The following is a 9,115-nucleotide window of genomic DNA, read 5'->3' as shown; positions in this document are numbered from 1 at the left end:
AGAAGTACCAGCCAGAACTAACGCCGTAGTCCTAGAGAATTTCCTGCAGTAGCGAACTTCTGAATCTGACTGGTGTATTTGTCTGGTAGAATCCAGATCACACCCCCATCCAGGGAAAGGGAGGCTAGGACATGAAGGGGCTTTTGTTTTTGTTTTTATAAATTTATTTATTTATTTTTGGCTGCCTTGGGTCTTTGCTGCTGTGTGTGTGCTTTCTCTAGTTGCAGCGAGCGGGGGCTACTCTTAGTTGTGATGCATGGGCTCTAGGCACATGGGCTTCAGTAGTTGTGGCACGTGGGCTCATTAGTTATGTCTTGCAGGCTCTAGAGCACAGGCTCAGTAGCTGTGGCGCACAGGCTTAGCTGCTCCGCGGCATGTGGGATCTTCCCGGACCAGGGCTCGAACCCGTGTCTCCTGCATTGGCAGGCGGATTCTTAACCACTGCACCACCAGGGAAGTCCCATGAAGGGGTTTTATTTGTTTGATTTTACCAAAAATAAAATGCAAAGAGGGTTTGCAGGAGATTTGAGAGCCATGACTGGGCGCTGGGATTTTTGTCCATCAGCAGGAAGCGACTCTGCTTCCTACCTGGATGCATGCAGAGGGGAATTCCTCCGGCTTAGAAAGGCGGTTCAGCCGCTCAGGGTCCCAATGTGACAAATGCCACTAGAGAAAGGTACATTTATTAGTTCACAGATTGGAAACTGAGCTTCCCAGACATTTGGTAACTTGTGCAAGGTCACAATTTGAAGAACAAACATTGGCCAAGCCCTTATAGACATCACTTCCTTTAATCCGTACAACTCTATGTGCTAGATAGTATCTCTCCCATTTTATATGAGAAAAATGAGGCTTATAGAAATCCATTAAAGGCTAAAAGTTCTGTGGTGTGACCCTGCCGTGTTCTGCCCTCCGTCCCGCCACCCCATCCCACTGTACCAAGGTGTTTTATGACCACAGAACTCTCCAGGACTCTGGGTGTAGGTGTGTGTGTGTGTATCCTTAATATCTTGTCCTGCATCAAGTTCAGTGTTCACTGGATGAATTTGGGGTCTCTGTCACTGAGTCTCACCTGTCTTCTTTCTTACTACAGGCTAACTCGGGTGTATTCCAGAGTCCTCCCGGGGTGCTCAGACCTCAGGGCGCCAGTAGCTCTGCTCATCTAGGAAGTAAAGGGCAACAGGAAGGGGAATGGAATAACCTGGGATCTGCAGCTATGTTGGTATGCAAATCATTTGTATGCAAATGATTCCAAGGAAATAATGTTGGGGATCCCTGGGTCAATCATTTTTGTGTCCTTTGAATGATGAAAATTATTTTTGGTGCCTTTAACCCTCCATGTTTCGTAGCTGTACTGAAACAGTTTTTTTTTTTTTTTTTTTTTAAATAGACTTCATTTTTGGAGTAGTTTTAGGGACACAGCACAACTGAGTGGAAGGTACAGAGAGTTCCCATACACCTCCTGCTCTGACACATGCACAGCCTCCCCCATAATCGGCATCCCCCACCAGAGTGATACATTTGTTACAATTGATGAACCTGCACTGACACATCATTAGCAGTCAAAGTCCATAGTTTGTCTTAGGGTCGCTCTTGGTGTACATGCTGTGGGTTTCAACAAATGTCTAACGACCTGTATCCACCATTATAGCATCACACAGAGTAGTTTCACTGCTGTAAAAGTCTGTGCTCCAGCTATTCATCCCTTCCTCCCTCCTAACCCTTGGCAACCAACGATCTTCCTACTGTCTCCATACTTCTTTGCCTTTTCCAGAGTGTCATGTAGTTGGAATCATACTATATGTAGCCTTTTTAGATTGGCTTCTTTCACTTAGTAAGAAACATACATTTAAGTTTCCTCCATGTCTTTTCAAGGCTTGAGAGTTCATTTCTTTTTTTTTTTTTTTTTTTTGCGGTACGCGGGCCTCTCACTGTTGCAGCCTCTCCCGTTGCGGAGCACAGGCTCCGGACACACAGGCTCAGCGGCCATGGCTCACGGGCCCAGCCGCTCCACGGCATGTGGGATCTTCCCGGACCGGAGCACGAACCCGTGTCCCCTGCATCGGCAGGCGGACTCTCAACCACTGCGTCACCAGGGAAGCCCGAGAGTTCATTTCTTTTTAGTCCTGAATAATATTGTATGGATGTACACAGTTTATTTATCCGTTCACCTACAAAGGACATCTTGGTTGCTTCCAAATTTGGGCACTTATGAATAAAGCTGCTATAAACATCCATGCGCAGGTTTTTGTGTAAACATAGGTTTTCAACTCCTCTAGGAGTCTGCCAAACTGTCTTCCAAAGTGGCTGCACAATTTTGCATTCCCACCAGCAATGGATGAGAGTTCCTGTTGCTCCACATCCTCATCAGTGTTTGATGCTGTCAGTATTCTGGATTTTGCCCATTCTAACAGGTGCGTAGTGGTATCTTGTTTTGATTTGCATCTCCCTGATGACATTTGATGTGGAGGATTGAAACAGTTTTTAGCATAGCTTTGGATAGGCTGACCCAGGCTAGACAGTGAATCAACAAGTCCACTCCTACGAATAGGCCCAAGAAAACATTAGCACAGATGCAGTAGGGAACCTGTTCAAGAATGTTCATAGCAGCACTGTTCATAATAGCCCCAAACTAGAATCAATCCCAACACTCCTTGAAAGGACCATGGAAAAATAAACTGCTGGCAAAGACTTTTTCTTTTGACCAAACTTTAATGTTTCCTCTGCTCATCCAGGCCTGACCTTGGGCTTCCCTCTCTATTCCCCTAGAATCCAGTTTGAGTAGGAATCCTGCTAAGTCAGTTTAGCAAAAACTCTCCCACACTTTTGTATCTGACCACCCTCAACATCTGATCAAATCTCTCATCCCTCATGCTGGCCTGCCTTCAGCAAGGACCCTGTTGAGTCAGTCTAGCAAGAATCCTCCTTAACCCTGTGTTTGCTCTTAGTAATTTTCCATCCCCTGACCCCCAACCTTGCTCCTTGGCTATAAATCCTCACTTGTCTTTGTTGTATTCAGAGTTGAACCTGATCACTCTCCCCTGTACCTCCCCACCCCGCCCCCATGGAAGAGTTTTCCTTATCATCTTTTTTTTTTTTTTTTTTTTTTGAGGTACGCGGGCCTCTCACCGTTGCGGCCTCTCCCGCCGCGGAGCACAGGCTCTGGACGCGCAGGCTCAGCGGCCATGGCTCACGGGCCCAGCCGCTCCGCGGCACGTGGGATCCTCCCGGACCGGAGCACGAACCCGCGTCCCCTGCATTGGCAGGCGGACTCTCAACCACTGCGCCACCAGGGAAGCCCTCCTTACCATCTTTAACAAATGTCAGGAATAATTTTTTAACATTGTGTTTGTTCACCCAATAAGCTATTTAGCCATGAAAATGAATGAGCTACAGTTGCATGCGTCAATATGGATGAATCTTGTTGAGTCCAAAGAGCAAGTCCTAGAAAACTACATACAGTATAACATCTTTTAATAAAGTTTAAAAAACAAGTAAAACTAAATAAAATAATGTTTAAGCATATATATATTGTGTATATATATGTGTGTGTGTGTGTATATACACACATGCAAAAACACACACACAGTTGACCCTTGGGTTTGAACCACATGAGTCTACTTACACACGGATGGCTTTCAAGAAATATGTCCCATGGTTCTACACAATCTGTGGTTGGTTGAATCCCTGGGTGTAGAACCTCGGATACAGAGGGTCAGAGGGCCAACTATAAAGTTATATAAGGATTTTAAACTGCGTGGGGATTGGCACCCCCATTTCCTGGGGTTGTTCAAGGGTCAACTGTATAGATATTTGAAAAAAATAATCTAAGGAAATGATAAATCTTAACCATCAGGAGAGTGGTTTTACGTGATGGGGAGGCAAAATGATGGGCTAGAAAAGGAGCACATGGGAGACGTAGGTGCCTTGGGTTGGATGGTGGACTCATAGGTGTTTACTATATTATGAATAAATACATAACTATGTAAGGGCCATGCATAGTTTAAGGGAGGGAGGGAGGGGGTAATGGAGATAGATTTTCTTCCTCCCAACCTTTGTCTTTCCTTCCTTCTGCCATGACTTCAGTCATTTATTCCATGACCTTTTATTGGCTGTCTACTGCGTACCTGGCCCTAGGTTGGGTGCCAGGAGCACTGAGGTGAAGCAGACACAGTCGTGCCCTTAAGAGAGCCGCTGTCTGCTGCCGGAGTCTGACAGTTCCCGAAGGGTTTGCGATGTGCTGTGACAGAGGTAAGACAACAAGCTGCTGTTGGGCTCCCTAACCCACCTGTGGCTGCTGGGAGGGCTATAGGGCTTAGAGAAATCAGTGAGTTGGAAATGGAGGTGGGAGTGCAAAAGCTGTAAAGAAGAAAAAGACAGCTCTGCCCTGGAAGTGCTCACATCTTGTGGGAGGGGAGGATGGCAAGAAAAGAGGCAGCAGCAACAGTGGAATTGGGGCCCTGAGAGAGGGCACAGGCCAGAGGGCACACACAGGAGGGGGTACACTGAGACTAGGCTTTCAGGAAGGCTTCCTGGAGGAGAGGGCATGCATACAGGCAGAGAATTGGAGTTACCTGGGCAAAGTCTGTGCCAGGGAGAAAGGTCGGTGTGTGAAGGCTGGTGTCAGGGAGGAAGCTTGGTTCCCTGGAGTTGCTCAGAGGTGGCCTGGCCCAGAGCAAGGGTGCAGGAAAGTGCGACTAGCACGCAGGAGCCAGATTCAGCTAAGAAGTGGGAAAACCACCCTGTGGGCCATCCTCTGAAGGGGGCGGCAGGGCTGACTTTCACTTTGAGAAGCCAGCTCTAGCTGTGGAGCAGAAGTAAGGAGGCGCTGCAGCAGTTGGGGATAGAGATGGTGGTGAGTGAGCTGTAGAGAGGACCAGAGAGGAGGGCCCCTTATGGGCAACCCCACACTGCAGGCTGGGCTCAAATGGGGTTTCCTCTGAGGGAGGGCAGAAGATGTGCCGACAGCACACACCAGCCTTCTCCTCCCTGGCATGCATCTCCTCGGAGCAAGCCTCAAGCGCCAGAATTTCTCAGTACTGACGGTTTTTCCTCACCTTCTATTAAACTACAGTTGATACTTTTGGAAGACTGAGAAGGAGACCAAGGTTGCTGAAACCTGGTAAGTAGATTCTAAGCCGCTTGGGAGAAGAGGCAAGCAAATGGTGGGGTTCACAGCTTTGCATTACAAACAGAGGTTCTGGACCCCTGACTGTAGCAGCCCCCCAGTGGACCTTCTGCTCTAGGCATGACTTTGCCTTAGCCCGAGAAATCCCAAGAATGCTGCAGGTCTTCACCTCCTGCTCAGAAGTAGAAGAAAAAGACTTACTGAGCAGCTACTATGTATGTAACGTGCTACAACACATAACCATACACAGGAAATCCTTCTGTCCCCATTTACAATGAGAAAGCTAAGACCCAAAGAGTCTGAACTGAAATTAAACCCAAAGGCTGCCTGGCCATACCCATGAAATATTGTGTTTTCTTTGGAGTGAGACTGGCTAGTTCTTTGAGGGTTTATTTTTTGAATCAACCTTGGACAGTTAAGAACGTCTTGCATGAGTTATCTATTGCTGCACAAGAAATTACCCCCCAAATGAGCAGCTTAATACAATAAACATTTATTCTCTTACAGTTTCTGTGGTCAGGAATCTGGACACAGTGCAGCTGAATGTCTCTGATTCAACGTTTGTCATGAACTTGCGGTCAAGGTGTCAGACAAGGGCTGCAGTCTCATATGAAGGCTCAGCTGGGACTGGGGGGTGAGATCTGCTCCTAAGTTCGTTCACTTAGAAGTTGAAGTGAGTTGTTGGCAGGCCTCTGTCCCCACCACATGGGCCTCTCCACAAGGCTGCTTCCACATATAGCAGCTGGCTTCTCCCAGACAGCTAATTCAAAAGACAGTTAGAGAGAGAGAGAGAGAGAGAGACAGAGAGAGAGAGAGAGAGAGAGAATGCTCAAAGTAGAAGCCACAGTCTTTTTATAACCTAATCTTGGATGGGTCATCCATCACTTCCACATTACTACTATTATTTTTTTAACATCTTTATTGGAGTATAATTGCTTTACAATGGTGTGTTAGTTTCTGCTTTATAACAAAGTGAATCAGTTCATCACTTCCACATTATTCTCTTGGTGAGAAGCAAGTCCATGAGGCCAGCCCACACCTAAGCAGAGGGGTTACACAAGGGTGTGAAACCAAGAGGCAGAGACTGCTGGAGACATCTTAGAGGCTGCTTACCTCAATGTGAAGAGTTTTAATAGCCAGGTTATTCTGGTTTCTACCAAACTGACAAATTGCTTCACCGGGTATCCAGGGGCTGGAGTATTTTAGGGCCTGCAGGGACACTTGGGGGGCTCTTGTGGCCACTCCTTTGGGCCTAAGGCATATTTGGAAGGGTCAGTATGGTGAACCTATCTGGAGCCCCCAAGGGAGAGGGAAGTTAGTTTCTCAAATTGTGGCTATTTCTCCTTCCCCATCTTGTCCTTGAAGCTGTTGTCATGTTTCCAGCAAAGAGGGCAAGTGATGGCATCCTCTTCCTCCACCCCGTCAGCCAGATTAGGTTCAGGTGGAGAAGCCACTGAAAGTCTTCTTTCAATTCCCCTTTGCTTCTATATCTTTTTTCCCCAGATTTTCTTTTCTTGCCCCCCACCTGTGTCCATAGCCCCCTCAGTAACTTGCAGAGTAGGTGCTCCAAGAGTTTCCTAATGGGGGGGATAGAAAGGCCTGCTGTGGAGACCCCCAAAATACAGTAAGTGTGAATGTACATCAGAACTGTCACTCGGGTCAGTTCAAATCACATTTACTCAATGTCTGTTCTGTGCTGGGTACAGGGAATCCAGAGATGTATAAAATGTATTCTTGCCCTTTGAGGGGGTTCACAGCCTTAGGAGGGAGACAGACATACAAACAGGCAACGACAGAACAACAGGATAAGTGCAACAAATACTTGATCAATACACCCTTTGGCCATCCCACCACGGCTACCCTGGTTTATGAGGCATCATCTTTTGCTTGGACTATTTCAGTAGCTTCCAAGCTGATTTATTCCATCCACCCACTCTGCTACTGAGAGATCTTTATAGAATGCAAATCTGACAAAATATTACCCTGCTTAAAGGCCTCAACTAACCTTGGGGGAACGGTCAGACTCTTTGGATGGCCCCCAAGACCCTAGCCACTGTCCATCCCTCCAGCTACATCCTACCTTATTGTTTACATTCCAGTCATACCATAGGCTCTGTGCTGTGATAGGAACCTAGCCAGGTGACCATCCCATCCCTCTGCCTCCAGGAGCTAATTCCAGACTGCCCTTCCCAGTCTGGGAAAGGAGCCCCAGAGCCGCCATCAAAACATTTCTCGCACTAGGTTGGATTGTCTTTGCTTGCCTGTGTCCCAGATGAATGGGCGCTCTGCATCGAGGCTCTTTGATACCTGGCACAGAGAGGGCTGGGGTCAGACCAAATGACTGTGGAATGAACTGAGGTCAACTCTGGGAGCAGTGACGAAGGCACCCAGACCAGTAACTTTCAATATCCCCAAGGAAGCACTGATGCTACAAGCACTCGCCCGGCCTCCGCTCTGGCCACGCCCTCTTCCTTATCTCTCTGCGCCTGCTGGCAAAGAGGCTGCCCACCTTCAGCGCTGGTAGCAGGCAGAGTAGAGAGACCCACCTACTTGCGCCTTGGGTGGGCGGGGAAGGCTCCGTGAAGCAGGTGCGGTATGAAATTGGACTTTAGAAGATGAGTTGAAAAAATTAAGTGTAGACACGTGTCTGAGGAAGAGGTTATTAAACCATGCCCTTTCCCCGGCTGCTATTTCCCACATGCATTAGGTAAAGACAGCAAAGCTGCCGAGTGACTGTGTGTGTCCCCTCCAGCTCAGGGGTACCCACCCCGGCGCTCCCGAAGCTCTTGAATGAATAGGGAGGGGCGCTCATGAATGAGTGCGTGAGTGAGGGAGTGCGCGGGCTAGCGGGCTGGTGAATGGCGACCGCGCCGACTCGGCACGGGGACGCGGGCGCGGGCTCCACTTCCCTCTCCCGCCAGCTGGTGGCCTCGGGAAGGTGGCGGCGCCGGCAGCGGCCCGAGCTGGGACGGGCCGGGGCGCGGGATGGTGGGGGAAGGGGCGTTCCCGGCGGCCGCGCCTTCCGCGGCTATTGGATTAGTGGCCTTCAGGGATGAGCTCAGCCGGATCGGCTTTCAGCTGCAGCCTCCGGGCCGGCCGGGAAGGCGGGGAGCGGGCGGCGGCGGAGGAAGAGGGGGAGGCGGCGGCGGCTGCAGCATCCAGAGCTGGCCGCGGCGGCCGACGCGCCCCGCGCACAAAGGCGCCCAGCCTCTGGGGAGGGCGATGAGTGCACCGTAGCCCGGGCCCGGGCCCCAGCTCCAACCACCAGTGCGTGCGCCCAGGGCGCGGGGGAAGTCGCTGGGCGCGCCAGGGGCCGGAGGCCGAGGCGCGGCCCGTGCGCCCCGAGCTCGGGACTCGCCGCCCTCCGGGTCTGGCGCGGAGCTTAGGAACCGCTGGAGCGCGGGCCTTGGCGCGCCCCCGGGATCCGCGCAGAAAGGCGCTTCCCCACTCCCACCCGGCCTCCTGCGCCCTCCCGCCGCGCCGGAGCGCCAACTTCCCAAGAACGCTCCAACTCCAGGCCACCCTGCTGGGCAGAGGGGGCGCTGCTCCTGGGCATGGGCCGTGAGGACGCGCCCCTGGCCCCGGGGAGCCAGCCGGCATCTTCGGGGTCGCTCGGGCGCCCCTGAGTGGGCGGCAGCGGCGGCAGCCGCCTCTCCCGGCAGTCCAGGACCTGCCAGCGCTGGCGATTCCTCCAGGGCAGGCGCTTGCCCTCTCTTTTATGGTGAGTATTCTCCATCTTCTGGTGAGGGGCACGCGGGAGCCGAAATCTGGCCGCGCCGACCTCGTGCGGGCCGGCACTCGCCACAGCCGACGCTCCTGGCGTGGGTCCCGTCCAGGTCCTCGGGAATTCCTCTCTGCGGGCGGTGGCAGTCCGACCTGGTTGGTTTGCGCGCAGCCATGGGGCGTTGAGGGCCGGCCCCTGGTGCCATAGGTTCGAAGCCCGCTGCTTTTCTGCGTAATGGAGACACCACAAAAAACTACCCCCTT

The 9,115-nt window shown here is 51.0% G+C and overlaps 1 protein-coding gene across 3 annotated transcripts in view; it reads left to right on the top strand.

Annotated features, from left to right (window-relative positions):
• The first annotated feature begins 8,177 nt into the window (after nucleotides 1–8,177).
• The window catches only part of SPSB4 (splA/ryanodine receptor domain and SOCS box containing 4), an 83,554-nt gene continuing 82,616 nt past the window's right edge, over nucleotides 8,178–9,115 (top strand). The window contains exon 1 of one of the 3 annotated variants that reach the window (XM_073803768.1): nucleotides 8,178–8,849. The gene's annotated coding sequence lies outside the window, so the exon portion shown is untranslated. The remainder of the gene's footprint in view (nucleotides 8,850–9,115) is intronic. The other 2 variants (XM_073803769.1, XM_019934120.3) reach the window with 2 other exon arrangements.

This window comes from Tursiops truncatus, chromosome 4 (assembly GCF_011762595.2).
Source record: "Tursiops truncatus isolate mTurTru1 chromosome 4, mTurTru1.mat.Y, whole genome shotgun sequence".
Taxonomy (NCBI): Eukaryota; Metazoa; Chordata; class Mammalia; order Artiodactyla; family Delphinidae; genus Tursiops; species Tursiops truncatus.
The sequence above is the reverse complement of the archived record's forward strand: the minus strand, read 5'-3'. Positions and strand labels throughout refer to the sequence as shown.